Source organism: Electrophorus electricus, chromosome 2, assembly GCF_041902795.1.
Source record: "Electrophorus electricus isolate QZ-2024a chromosome 2, ASM4190279v1, whole genome shotgun sequence".
Classification (NCBI taxonomy): Eukaryota; Metazoa; Chordata; class Actinopteri; order Gymnotiformes; family Gymnotidae; genus Electrophorus; species Electrophorus electricus.
In genome coordinates, this window is record NC_137498.1 from 32,143,307 (window position 1) to 32,158,320 (window position 15,014).

Consider the following 15,014-nt stretch of genomic DNA (forward strand, 5'->3'; position numbering starts at 1 on the left):
CTTTCACACTTGACAAAACATATTGCATTCACTGAGCAAGCAGTTCGGGGTCTGGAAAATCTAGCATAAAAACACCCTAAGGTGTCATCTTTGAAATGCCACCCAGCAAGAGTGGCAGCAGTTGGAGAGGGAGTCTGAGTGGTAGTGGGGGCGACTACGGAAGATTCTTTGAGTCACAACCTCTAGACTAAACTCACGGTTGATGATTATATATATATAAACCCTGCAGTTTATAATTACAATAAGACTGAGTTGTGGCATTCCAGCTCATAATGAACAGTAAACATGATTAGAATGAAAGCACAAGCCTCTAGTTGATAGAAGGGTGTTTCTCATGTGATATTTGCAGGGAGAGGACATGAGACTGATGCTCAGAAACCTGTAATCTTAGAAAATTTCCATCAGTTTCACATTTGATAATAGAGAAACCAATAGAGGAACCATCTTAACACCTTTCATGCAACATGCAGCATAATCATAATCACTCCAAGTAACACTACCTAGACCATGAACGTAGTATACATTTGGTCTACTTAACATTTCTGTATACCTCTACCCAATCAGTCCTATTCATAGGGCCAGCCCCGCCACTGACTCCATAATTTTTGATTATGGAGAACAGAAGCTGTCCTAGCACCTAATTTTTAAAATGTACTTAAGGAGGAGGACATGGGCAAATGTTCCTCCTTAGCACTCAGAGCCGAGTGTAGGACCAGCAGTGACAGCTTTGTTTATGCTTCTAGCATTAGTAAACAGTGAAAGGAAATCTCAAGTATTTTGGTACATATGGAAATAGGTTATACATGAAAAAGAAAGCTGAGAATTGTGGGGAATTGGATTAAGTGGATGTGAATAAAATCATTTTAACAAATTTCTTATTGGGGAATCAAAACTTCATAATTTTATATGTGCAGTTTACTTCAAATAAGAATAAGGAAGCAGGATTTTAGTGTAATATCATTTTATGTCTGTATGACCCAGTGCAAGATGATTTCTGGTTGTCTCAAAGATAATGCGATGAGGGCAGGCAAGATGCAAGTATGAGTCATGGTTTAAACACATAAACCGTTTATTGGAAACAAAAGTAAAAAACTGTAAAATAAGGAAACTGAGAATTATGAAAAGAAAGTACTTTAAACACAAACACATCAACAATAAAGCATTGAAGCATCCTTCATGAATGTACTTACAAAAATGACTTAGGATTCACTTACAATGACCAGCAATGAAATTAAAAAACAAAAGGAGAATATGTAAACATGTGAATCAACACAGGAACAAGACACAGGTATGGAACAAGGGGGGTATGGCAATGTGTTGGAGACATATAAGGCACACAAGCACATGGTGACATGTCAAACAAAAACAAATCACAAAAACACTACGTGGAAGTCCATCACAGTGTATGGGTGAATTGTGGAGGGGATCGTGACAGTACCCGCATCCCTGAAAGCACAGCTCCTGCCATGCGGGCCATGGGTACTCACTCAGCACTACATGGTGGGATCTGGGGTCCAGACAGGGATAAGTGGACAAGGAGCCAGAGAAGTAAAGTCCCCATGGAGTAGGGAGGAGCAGCCGGCACAGGTGCCACCAGTGGGGAAAGTACAGTGGACTGGACATGGCTGGCTCGGGCAGGACCTGGGGCTCTGCTGACATATACGCCAAGGACAAGACAGAGAGACAGGATGGACCAGGAATGAAACCAGAGGGCCAAGGACAGTGACCAAGATGGATGCAGGAGTCCAAGCAGGTGGACAGGCCAGGAAGCAGGGCATGGGTCCAGCAGCAAGCCAAGAGCCTGCACTGATTGAGTACTCTGATACAGGGTTTGGTAAACAGTGCCATCCTTGGAGCCCTAGAGAAGAACTACTGGGTGCCCCTCTAGGCCAACCAAACCACCTTGCTGGTGGTCGGCCACAGGAGGATCCAACCCAGGAGCCCCTAGCCCCCAAGAAATTCCAGGGGGGTCTCCCTCCTCCAGACTCAGGTAGAGCTGAGACACCAGAACATGGGTGGTAGGAAGCTCTGGTTTAGGAGCAGGATCTGACTGGGCTTTCTTCTTCCTTACTCAGCAATTAATGTCTCACTTTTAATGTCACGTGTTGGGACCTTCTTCCCAGGGTGCTATCATTGTAGAGTCTTTGGGTGGTGATGGTTGTTCAGGTAGGGAAGAATCACTGCCCTAGGCCTCCTCCTCTACCTGTCCATGAATACAGACAAGGTTGCAGGGAATTAGGCCAACCAGAGTTTTCCCCAGCTGGTGGACTCTCACCTGACTAGAAACTTCCACCATGCAAAGAACTGACAACTAGGACACAAGAACACAGGGTTAAAATAGGCAAGGGAGAATGAGACACAGGTGGGAATCAACCAAGGGATAATTAACAAACAAGAAACACCTGGATACAATAATGGACAGGGATACAGAGAAGAAACATTATGGAAAGAAACCAAAACAAATCAGAGTCACCTCGCATTATGACAACAATGCTGCCAAGAGGGGAACCATGACAGAGTCCCACCTCCAAGACATGGTATCCAACATGTCCCAAGGCAGGAGCAAGACTAGTAGAAACCTGGACTGGATGTGCAGCGAGACCTACCAGGGAGCACGGCTACCAGGTCTGTCACATGGCATCCGTCATCATCACAGTGATGCTGCTGAGGGAGAAACCATGACACAAGACTGCATTTTTTTCACCTTTTTCACACTAGTCAGTGGGACAGGACCACTGCTCTGTGCCTTGACAAGCTCCTGCCTTGACTACAGCAATGATCTTTTATTGGTCTCCTTGTCACTGCCTTAGCCAGTCTCCATCAGTAGTCCTACCCTGGATTCCCCACAAACATCAAAATGATCAGCTGCCATCACTACCTTCCTGGGTCAGCTGCCTGGTTATCTGTCTGAGTCCTGAATTCAATACAAATGTCCCACAGATTAGCTGTCACATCTCATCCAATTCAATTTTCAACTCACAATTAAAATGTCATTCCTCTCCTGAATGTCTCTTCCTCTTGTTGTTGATTAATAGTTATGTCAATTGGTGTAGCAGTGTATCAGTGCTGTTTTCTCTGTGGTGCTCTGTATGCTTGTTTTATGTGCTTTTGTTCCATCATTTGTTTAATTCTTGTTTGGTCATATTATTTGTTCTACAAGTTGAATAACAGTGCAACGTGATCTTAAGTACAAGAAGGATGCTGGGTACATCATGAGTTGTTATTATTACTGAGTCACCGATAGACATTGATTCACAGCAAACAATTGCAAAGAGCTGCTGGTGAATTCTCTTTACATTTCAAGTGTAACTGAGCCCACAGACTCTCATCACAGCCGCCCGACTAGAATTAAATAGTTACAGCTCTATCCTGTGTGTCTCATAAGAGCTCAGCATGGGGACCAGGGGTGGGGGGGATGAGCTGACTGTGGAAGAGGATGGAAAAGACTGCTGGGCCATTGATCGCACACAAAACATCACTCTTTCTCCATCTAGAGCCCCAATCAAAGTCTTGCTGATTGATGGGTGGATAATTGAACCATCCTCTGGGTGTCCACATTTCGAGCTGTGCCTGTTTCTCTTTTTTACTTCGCCACCTTTCACAACCAGTGGGCCTCCTGACTTCTATTTCCATGGTCTGCAGAGAGGACTAGGGAGATTACACATTGCCTGGGTGTTGTGATAGACCACCACCATGTCCAGACTAATTATTCTCCAGGGAGAGGCCACCTGCTACCCAAAGGGCAAGCACACATGTGTTCTTACTCTTTTATTTAGAGAAAACATTTCCTGCTTGTTCTCTACCATTGATAGGCTAAATAGGCATAGCAGAGATATGAGACAATAACTATTTAATTGGGCTTATGCCATCTTTCGAGGGAATGGATTTTTGCTTGATTGCTTAGAATTTCTGCAGAACACTACATACTACTTGCCTCAGTACTGGTTGTATGTCAGATTGGTTTTAATAATTCTGATTTGCATAAGCGTCACTATGCATTTCTTCACATTTGGACATGTGACTTGCCAAAGACTGTCGGCTAAACTGATTATATTGAAAATATAACATTTCACCTGAAGCACCTAAAGAACTAGACAATTCCACCCACACACACACATATATATGCTGCCATGCTGCATTTTGTGGGACTGTTTCAACCGATGCCCCCCCACCAATTGAAATCATACTGAAATCAGTATTGGCAGCCATAGCAGTGGCACAGAGACTGGCTCAGCTCACCAGCCTCGGCTTGGGTCATTGGCAAAGCTGAATATGACAAAAGGGAGATGGCACTGGGTAGCTCAGACCTTCCAGGCCACACTACCAGAAGGTGTACTTGAACTGTACAGGGAATTAATTATAAAGGGCCACAGTGTTGCTATCGTTCCACTTCATCATCACTGCCTGAATCAGATGTGCCACCAGTCTCAGGCCATCCGCAGGGAGCACACAGAAAAAAACTAATCAGAACCCAAGCTTCCAGCGCCAGGCTTCTAACCGTGCTGTTATTAAACAAATAATAAGCTATTCCTCACTTATGAGCCGTACATTCTATCACATTCCTGGGGCCAATAATGCGTACAAAGCATTTGGAGGTGTGGTAATGGTCATATCTTTGACGTACCTGCCGTGCACTGTTTATAAAGTCAGGGTAGACTATCTTTGAAGCTGCAGCACAAGAGCACACTGTGTCTTGCAGAGTAGTTAATATTCTTGAAGTGCAGTTCAGCACAGCTGACAGATGATCAGTACTAATAATTTATCTAGCCACAGTATGACAATTACTGTCCATGGCTTTCCCCTTCTCATACCAACTGTATCTCCCCTCTGAAAAGGTGCTGTACAGACTGCAAATTGCAATTATTCAGTTTGTCAAGAGTTTTCCAAACAAATGCCCTGACCCGCTACAACACGGAGCAATGCGTACCTCCATGGTGGTAGTGACGATAGTGTTATTCTCTTCCTTTATTTTCTACTCACCTGCTACATTTCCAACAATAAACAGGCCATCTCTTTGATCCACTGTACTGGCTGTATAATTAAATAATTGCAAGGCACTTTAATGAAGTGGTGTGATCATTTCTCTCAATGCAGACTGGAGAGGAATGGTGAAGGGACATGTAACCTGCAATAACAAGACAGCTGTTTCCACTGGGCTTCCAATATCCTCTGAAACATTGCTGTCCTCCCCTGTCCAAGCTGGAGGAACTAGATTTATGATTTCTAAAATGTAATCTTATCTTCATCTAGGTCATAGTAATAAATAAAATCTTATTTACCAAGCAACACACAATATGAATTGCAGTGCGTGTCTTTATTGAACAAAATGATTATTAAGACCATTCATGGGAAAAGGTTTAGCCTTTATTTTGAATAATTAGTAATTAATGGAAGGCCCTCCATTGACAATAACTTTAAATACTCTATATAAAATGTTGATTCATATAAAACTACGTTTTATGATTGATGCATATTTGTATTTTTAGATGTCTTGTCCAAATGACCTGCTTCAGATCATGCTACAGAACTTCAATGGAAATGAGTGCAAATAGAGAACTTTGTTTGTTTTAATCTTCATACTTTAAATCTTTGTCATTTTATATAACCCAGCCTCTTTTGAGTTTTAGATCCAGCATAAATGAATCTCTGCTGTAAAATTCCTGATAAAACTTCGATTTCATTGGTACCATAGTGATTGCAAGCCAAGCCAGGCCTAAGGCACCAGAGCAACCCTACACAATTCCACTCTACACTGTGTAATCTGCAACCATTTTTATTGGTATGTGTATGCTGTGTATGCTGCAACCATTGCTATTGGTATGCTGCATTTTGTATTTTCCAAACATTACATTATAGACATGTACCAAAATTTTAAAGGTGCAAAGGAGATGATAATACAATAAGGAATCTACAGGAGTCTTGAACTGATCCTTGAAGGGGAAAACGTATCAATGGTTCAGAGTTTTATTAGTAAACTATTTGCCTGACTTTTGACTGATGGTGTGACAACATCGTTCCAACCCACTAGCCTTTCCCCGCCCAGACTTAGGTCACCCTCGCCTGAGTACTGATAAGCAACACCTGTCTCTGATTCCAGCTCCCTTTATAATATCCCAGTTTCCACCCCTCAAACTTGCAAAGTATTGTATTCCTCTATGCATATCAAGCATTCTTTATTCTTACTGTTTCTCCTGGCTTTTGACCTCTGCTTCCTCCTCTGTCTATGCCTCATTCCTAGCCCCTTGGATTACTCAGATTCATGCCTGCTGACTTGCAGTGGGAACAGTACCCTCGACTCCCCCCGTCTGAACTCCCCCAGCATTAATGATTGCCCTACATAGCCACATTGCACCCATTCCTTCCAGTACCAATAAACTCGTGCACTTGGATCCTCACTTACCTGTGTCTTGGAGTTTGTTACAGATGGTGCCTGACTCTTTGAAAACCTTACATGTATAACAACTTAATGATTTACAACTCAGTTGATCAGGCTCTACTGCAAACATACAGTACATTTTACAACAGAATCCTTTTGCAAAAAAAGTGGTGCGTGTGTATTAAATGTGTGTGCCATAAATAAGACTGTATTTATCATTATAGGAGGCATTCATACAAAAATTTTGATTCCAATGACTTCACTACTTGAGTAGTCTTTTTTAACAGATTCTTACTTTTATGTAAATAATAATTTGTATGACTACTTTTACTTCTAATTATTATTTAAAAGTAAGAGTACTTTTACCTGAGTATAGTTTTTACCTACTCTACACACCTCTGGTTATATTATAGATACACATTTCTAATACAGCCTTAAAAATTGGAAATCAGTTTCTCTACTAAAGCAGTTAGTATATAACACCTGGTCAGGGTGAGATGGTACTAAACATCTCAATAGGTCGACGGTGCCTCTGAGTGGCCCAGCAGAAGGTCACTGTGGGATGGGTGAATCCATCTGTGGCCAGGATGGTAATAATTAAAGAAGCTCTGCTCTGCTTCCTCTGCCCACCATTGTCCTCTCTCATGATAACCATAAGTGGGTTGATTAGCCTTGTCAGACAGCATGCAGCAGGATTAGTGGGGCTTGCCTCTGCGGCTCTCATCACACAATGGCTGGCCTTCCAGCAGCCTGCCACATGGGTTTCAAGCGAACAACGAAACAACAGATGACAATGTGGGCCCTGCCACACCGCCTGGAGGAGGGCCGAGGTCAGTCCAAGACTCGAGTGGGATTGGGTGATGAAGCTCTTCACCTGAGGCAAGGCATTGTGACCTTGTACCCTTTCGTTGAATCACACTAAGGCAAAACTTAAGGAGATTAAGGAAAAGAAAACAGAGAGGAGAAAATTAACTGCACCCCCTCCCCAACTCCCCTGTGGCCTAGACAGGATGTTCAGCATAAGCTGCTGCTGTCCTGATCAAAGAATAGAGGAGAAAAAGGTGCATTAGCCAAAATAATCATGCCAAGTTCCATTGTCAAACCAAGCAAAGCAATCCAGATTTAGAATTTTAATGTAGGTCTTCTCATTTCATGCCTCTGGCTCCTGTTAGCACTCCATGCTTCTGAAGTCAACAAAGCTCAGGTTATAGAGGAGGAAATTATGCACTGTGAGCTGGCATGAGGTCAGATAAGAGAGGTAGATGCAATGACACTCTGTTTGTAGTTCAGGACTTATCCACATGCAGCAAGGACAGCCTAGCAAGACAGAGGAAAGACATCTCCACCCACAGCCTCCATGAGGCAGGCACATTTGGGTGGTGCTAAACATCATCATGGCATCCCCAGGGCTGCTCAGGGTGTAGAGGGCATCCATGCAGTGTCCAGACATTCATATTCAGGGAATGAGGGTTAAGTCTAATTCAGACATTTATTTTAGAGGTTGCCCTGACACTGCATGGATCAATGTGCACACTCCAGACCAAAAAGCTGTCATGGGCTGCAGGCTACTTTTGCTACCTGAAGTGCTTGGGAACAGGTCCACAGACATCACTGCTGAAGGTTTGTGTGGCAGGATAACAGCCAGCCCACCTTTTTATTATGGGAGGTTTTGTGTCTAAATGCCATTGGAGTTTTTTTTTACTATCCATCGTCAATGAATATGAACTTTAACAGCAATTAGCTTTGTGTACTGTGCATGAATGTCATAACAGATTGCCCTCATATTCTGGTCTCCAATGATGTGTTCTTCTGAAATGACTTTGAGCACCCTAAAGTACTTGTGTTATCTCAAAGAGTCCCATTTAAAACGGTGTATAACATGGAGTCCAATTGTTTGGTCCACATCAAATTCCCAAGTAAATCAAAGACAAAATCTCTTTATATATTTAGAGCTCTTTAATAACACCATTACTCTTACTGACACTGGGTTTATTGGGAGTGTATATCTATGGGCACAGCATGCTGTTTGTTGCATTGGGGCAGTAAAACCTGTGCCTGGCATTCTGGCAAAATACCTGGTAAAGTATATAAAAAAGAAAAAAGTGTGTGGGGGGGTCTAATTACAAATAATGATCATCCTCTATGGAAAGATGTTTCATATGGGCTGGTAGTTTTCCACAGACCCTCTGGGAAAAATAAAGTTGAAATAGAGTAACATGAAAAATATATTTAATCATTGACTAAAGAGATGAAGCATATGGAAGAATACATTGCTGAACTTTGTTAATATCGAAATCATAAAAACCATAAACTGTTCTCTGATGTTTCATCTGATGCTGAACCAATTGGTGTTTGTGGGTGAAAATGGTACAATACAAGGAGGAAAGATAACAGGGTTTCCCATAAGCTTGAAAAGAATGATTATATGATGTTTCTATTGTATTTCTGTGATCATGTATGACAATGCTCACATATTTAGCGACAGGGAGCTTGTAAGATGACAGCTTTTATTACCCAAACAGGGAAATTTGTTAGCATCATGACTCAGTTACTTTAACTTCTGCAGAGTAGGGCTAAATAAGCAAATAATCAAACTCTTCTCTGTTGTTCACAGCAACAAAAGCATGCTCATTTGATGCACACATGCTGCAGCTTGATGTGTTACATTTGCATCTGTGCAATCAGTAGATCTACAGAATGATGACAATACATCATTAGACAGAGGGGAGACAGTGTACTCACCTTGGATATAAATGTATTGCTTTGTATTGCTTTTTTGTGCAAGGTCCACAGAGAGAGTGCAATGGAGAGGCATAAAAATATACTTAGCAACTGTAGTGCACAGATAAACCACTTTATCCCATTGCAGCAGTAGCCCATAACAAGGCTGTGAACATCAGGCTACTGGGAAAGCACTTCACACTGTGATTCTCCAGAGTAACAAAAGAACAGGACAACATACTGTTGGGCAATGCATGCATAGCAAGCTTAGAAATTCCTGAGGTATCAGGTGTCTAGGGCATTATTGTGTGGTGAGTACGTGTGGTCCCAGCCAAGCTTGCTGATCTGCCAATCATGAAAGAATGAAATGAAACAGAAAGGGCAGGAGGAGGCTCAGGCAGGCATCGCCAGAGTTTCATTGGGGTAGAATTTCTCGGCTATTTAGGGGGAGTGACCCACAGTAACGGCCACTAGCCAGAACATCATTGGTGAGGCCGTCAATTTGCCTGCACTTCAACGGATGGCCAATTCATGAGCCAGATTGGTGTTCATGCTTCAAACCCTCATGTCACTGTTTCAGCTGAGCCTAGAAAGAGAGTGAAGAAAAGCTCTTTTTATTTTATTTTAAAGATTAAAGACACTATAGGGTTGTGGAGCCTCGGGAGATTTAAGAGGAGCAGCAAGATATGTCTTGAGCAAAAAGGTTCTGAGATGACAGACGACAACTTAATGTGCTGAGATGAGGCCATGAAACTTTCACATTCAGTGTATGAGGCCTTGAAGTTCTGGATGGCATGAGGCCATTAAAACACAATGAGCAGACTCATTTAGGGCCCAGGGTAAAACTCATTTGGGTGTCTCACATTTCTCTCCTAGTGTGAATTCAAGGACTGTTTGCTCTAATCGATTGGCTTCACTTTTCTGATTGAAGTCATTGAAGTTATCACTGAGACTGCAGAAAGACTAGTCCATGCAAGGTGATGACAAAACCTAGATGACACAGAAAAGAATAGAATCTCCACTTCAATTAAAAGGAAATAGCCCAAAATTATCTCTGTAGGAGTCGCTGTAGAAGTCAGATGACATAGCTGTCACTGTGTTTATAATAATATGTTTGTCATTAAATTTAAATCTCACCTTACAAATAGTTTGCAACAAAACTTTGTAATATATTTATTTTGTAACACATAATTTACAGTTTGTTTCCCAGAATTAACTTCATCTTAACCAAGAATCAGCATACTTTGTTTTAAATCAAACAGGCCAGCTCTCAGGGTTCATCAAAATGATAAACTGGACTTAGCACATCAATCTCTAGGCATCATCACCCATGGTTTATGGACAGCATTTTGTTATCTGTCATTTTATGACATATGAATCTGGGGGACCCCAGACTGTGAGGAGGAGCTAAGGGCATTTAGTGCTGGTGCTCAGGCCATTTAGAGTCAAGAATAAGCAGCCTTATAGAAGAGTCCAATTGAGCCGGCCTCTCATCTTGGCCCTCTCAGCCTGGGGCTTGTCACAGGAACCTTCAGTCTGGGCAGATTTACAGCTTTATAAAGACACTTAACTGACTGGGTGCAATGCTGAGCATGCCTCTGCACCAGACTCCCAGCCATTGTGTTTCCACAGGCACACTCCTGCTGCTAGCACTGCTCCTCTTTTTGGTCCTCTCACTCCTAGATGTCACTGTGCATTAGCACTGAGGTCGTGTGCTTGCTGGAAGAGGGTGGGGGTACATCACACAGCCTGGTAAGAATCAGACCTGCTGCTGGGAGGAGACAGTGCGCCACATTAAGCCCCGTGTGATTAACCAATTCTCTAATAGGTTCCCGCGCATTCGAGAATATTGAGTGAATGCATAAAAACATTGGCCCCAGTTAAAAACCTTTTCTGCCTACATGGATTTCTGCCACTCCTCTCTCCCCCTGCTGTTGCTGTTTGACAAGCTTGAGTTATGGAATTCAATTATACAGGACATAGAAGGTTAAACACATCTGGCTATACGATGAAGTGCTGGCATGTTCCTATGCTGCACTGTTAAGAGCCTAATGTTGTGCTATTTCCTTCATCTTCATGCAAATACCAGACATTTAACCACCTTTTGTGGATGTTAAGTTCACCAATTTAGAAGCCTTTCTCACCGTGGGCAGAAAAAAGCCTTTCTCACATGGTGGCAGAGCTCTAATGACCGATCACTACATTATTGGAATGTCATTGTAAGCATCATTAATGGTAAATAAAGTGAGTAAGTTCAAAAGATTTGTGTGCATACTCACCCCACCCCTAATGTGTGCAGAGCAAAAACCCTGTGTCAAAATATTCCTCTGGTATCCAAAGGCAGACACAAACCTTTCTGTTTGAGTTTCCCTCCAATTCAGCACCATCACAGCAGAACACTGTGTATTAAATTCAAACACAGGACATGTTAGTTGGCACAGGCAGTTAAAGATGAAAATAAAACACGAGGTGGTAAGCTTTGCTCCTCTATAGATAAAAGTCTCCCATGGTGGACACAACCATGGCAAAGGAGATGGCCCAGGGTTAATGAATATTGACACAGAATAATCTTTCCAGTCAGGTTGCAGATGCAGTCTCTGGGCCACATTTAATCACTGAATCTGACAAGAATAGATTAAAGGTAGGTTGGGGCTCAGAGGAGATCAGAACCCCATGCCACAGCACCTTTCACTAAGGCAATCCACACTGGCATGTTTCAACCACTAGGCCTCGCACCAAGAAGAAAATTTAATTCAAAAACTTTTTCCCCCTTCCCCCGATTCAATCTTACAAAGAAATCCTGCCAAAAGAAGGTGAATCTTTCCAGAGTTCACACCTAGCATAGCAATTAGCAAGCCCAGAATATCTATATGAAACTCTGATGGCTCACATCGGGGAGCTGAGAAAATTAACTAACTGCCCAGTGACAAACAAGGAAGAAATGTTTTGTAAAACATAGCCCCACTAGACCAATTACCATATTCCCAAAAGTCAGTACACAAGTACAGTACACAAGATGAGACACGAAATCAATTCAGACAAGCATATGATCAAACAGGTTCATAATATTTGATGATGCAAAATCCCCTCATTAGATAAAAACCAACTTCTTAAAAACAAATACTGCATGTAGCATATCTTTCACTCATTGTGCGTTAGCAGAGTATGTAAATAGATGTCGCACCAGTGCAAACTGCACAATGGCAAAACAAGAGGATAGGAATGCCAAAATTGTTGTGGTTACACAAGGGTTGAAACTGAGTGGTGTGAGTGAAGGGCCATTGTAATGCTGCTCTCGCTTGAGGCCCATTTGAAATGCAGGTTCAGGCAGCTTAGAGAATGAGCACATGTGGGAGTTTGTTAACGACAACTTGCCTATCTCCCGCCCCCGGTAAAGCTTTGCCCATTCCTCTCCTCAGCCCACTTACCCACCACTGCCTAGTGTTTTGACAAACGATCGGTGAAAGAGAATAGGTAATAATACCATTGAGGCATGTTCCCAAGTCCAGCACTAACAAATGCAGTCAGGTCAATTTAGTGCAAGCCCCCAGACACCGGATAGCACACAACCGCAAAGGCCATCAATTAAATCTGCATGCAAATGTGTGCAAGCTCATGAAAAACAGCTCACTGGGTAGTCGGTGTACAGTTTGTAGCAGCTGCCACAATTTGCATGATCATATCATCTTTTTCAGTACTGTACACCACCATAAGGAGTTAGGGAGTTAGGCAGTGGTTTTAATGTACCCCTCTGGGTCCTCTGCTCTGGAGGAGTAGGCATCAGCTGCTTTATTAAGAGAGCCAATATGCTGGTGATTAATTTCTTTCAAAAGGGACAGGGACTCTCTGGTGTAAATTAAGGCAGAATATCTGATGGGAGTGCAGTCCTCCCTCAGACACAGTGCGCTACCTGGTCTTTTTAATGTGCTTCTGTCAGTAGCTGGTATGGCACACAAAGGTTCAAATTTCTTTAGTCTAAATCTGGCTGCAGAAAAACATTTTTAAACCTTGATCCACAAACAAACCAGATTAACCTTGATCTGCAAACAAAAAGCAAAAGTAAGAAGCATCTTCAATTTTTTAGCAGTCTAAAATCATATCACTGCTTAGGATAAATGTAAAAAAGAGACTTTCTCTTCATTGGTTGGGTTCATCCAAAGTTGGGAGGAAAGCCTATATATAGCCCCTGGCTTTGAATATTTGCATAGTTTTAAAGGAATACTTTACTTCCTCTGCAATTTGAAATTTAAGTGCACTGATCATTATGTACCTAAAGAGAATGTGGCATGAAGTTCAGAGCCTTGATGTTCATTGCTGTGTCCTCTGTTCTTAGGTGAAGGGCATATTTGATAAATATGGATCCCACATCTACATAATTTAGCTTTGAAAATCTGAATGACAGAATTTCATTACATGATTATGAGCAGGCAGAGTAATAGAAAGATCAGGGATTATTATAACATTTGACCTTTCCTGGACTCACTGAGCACTTTCTCTGCCTATCAGCCCCATGTGGAGGTTTTTATATCTGTCCCATTTATCAGGTCAGATTTCTCAAACCTCTCAGAATGAAATTGCTGAACAAGAATGATTTTTGCATGTCACATCCTCCTCAAGAATCCAATTACATGACTCTTATCCCAGATCAGAGATTATTCCCAAATACATTTTATAAACAGCATCCATTCTAGTTTGGATGTTACCCTTGCAAAAAATTTGCAGTGTCACATTGTTGACAGAATGGGCAGAGGGGTAATCATTATTAATCAAGGGTAAGGAAATTAACAGATGTGCAGGGGTCAGGAGGCAGTGGAATTTGAAGGCCTAAATCACATCTCCATGCCTGAACTTCAGCAGTAGCTTTTTAATCTCTTTGCTCCATCACATTCTATACCACTGCAGCACACCCGCACATCCGCACACCCAGTGCATTGTGGTCCAGTGATGTTACTGGCCTGTTCTCTGATTTCTTTACCTGTGATTAAAATCATTACTATCTCTCGTCCCCCATTATAGTAACAAAGGCAAAGTGAATGTCAATAAATAAACTTGATGAAAGTCTGGGACAATAGCTAATAGGTTAATGAAATCATTTTTAATCAAGAGAATCCTTCAGCAGAGTGGAATCCTGGGCTTGAGTGTTAGTTTTTGCTACTGAATTTAAAATGTGACAACAGTTGGCACAGTAAAGCTAAAAACCTTTTTTTTTTTAACATAGCACTATAGACAAAAAGCAGCCACATATTTTCACTTAAAGGACTTGTAATTGAAGTAATGCTCTTCCTTAATCCTTACAGACATCAAACATATTTAATTTGCTACAAAATAGTGACTTAGTGACAAATCTCTTGGGTCTCAAACTCTGAAGCTGTTCAGAAGAGGTAGGCTTTCAAGCTGAAGCTTAACTAAATGTTTATGGCTGGAAAAAGTCTGGTGCCATTCAGATGTCCGGCATTGCACAATATTTCTTTGGTGTTGAAAGCATTACTTTTTTGCTGGACCTTTATATCACAGCCTTTTTTACCAAACAACAGGTGTGCTGCTGGCCCTGAGGGATCTAGAGCCCACGTCTGGCTGAAAGTGGTCTAATTGGATACTGGAACATAGCCCAGTGCCAGGAGGCAAGTACAGAAACATGATGGAAGCCTTCTTATTCATGCGATTCCCATCCAAGACATTACTCTGATGCCCATGCTCTCATGCCCAGTGTTCTTATATCTCTGTTCTGATGCCCATGCTCTCATGCCCATTGTTCTGATGCCAGTTGCTCTGATGCCTGGAGTTCAGATGACTGCTACTTTGATGCCTGGTGTTCTAATCCCCAGTGTTCTGATGCCAGTTGCTCTGATGCCTGGAGTTCAGATGACTGCTACTTTGATGCCTGGTGTTCTAATCCCCAGTGTTCTAATCCCCAGTG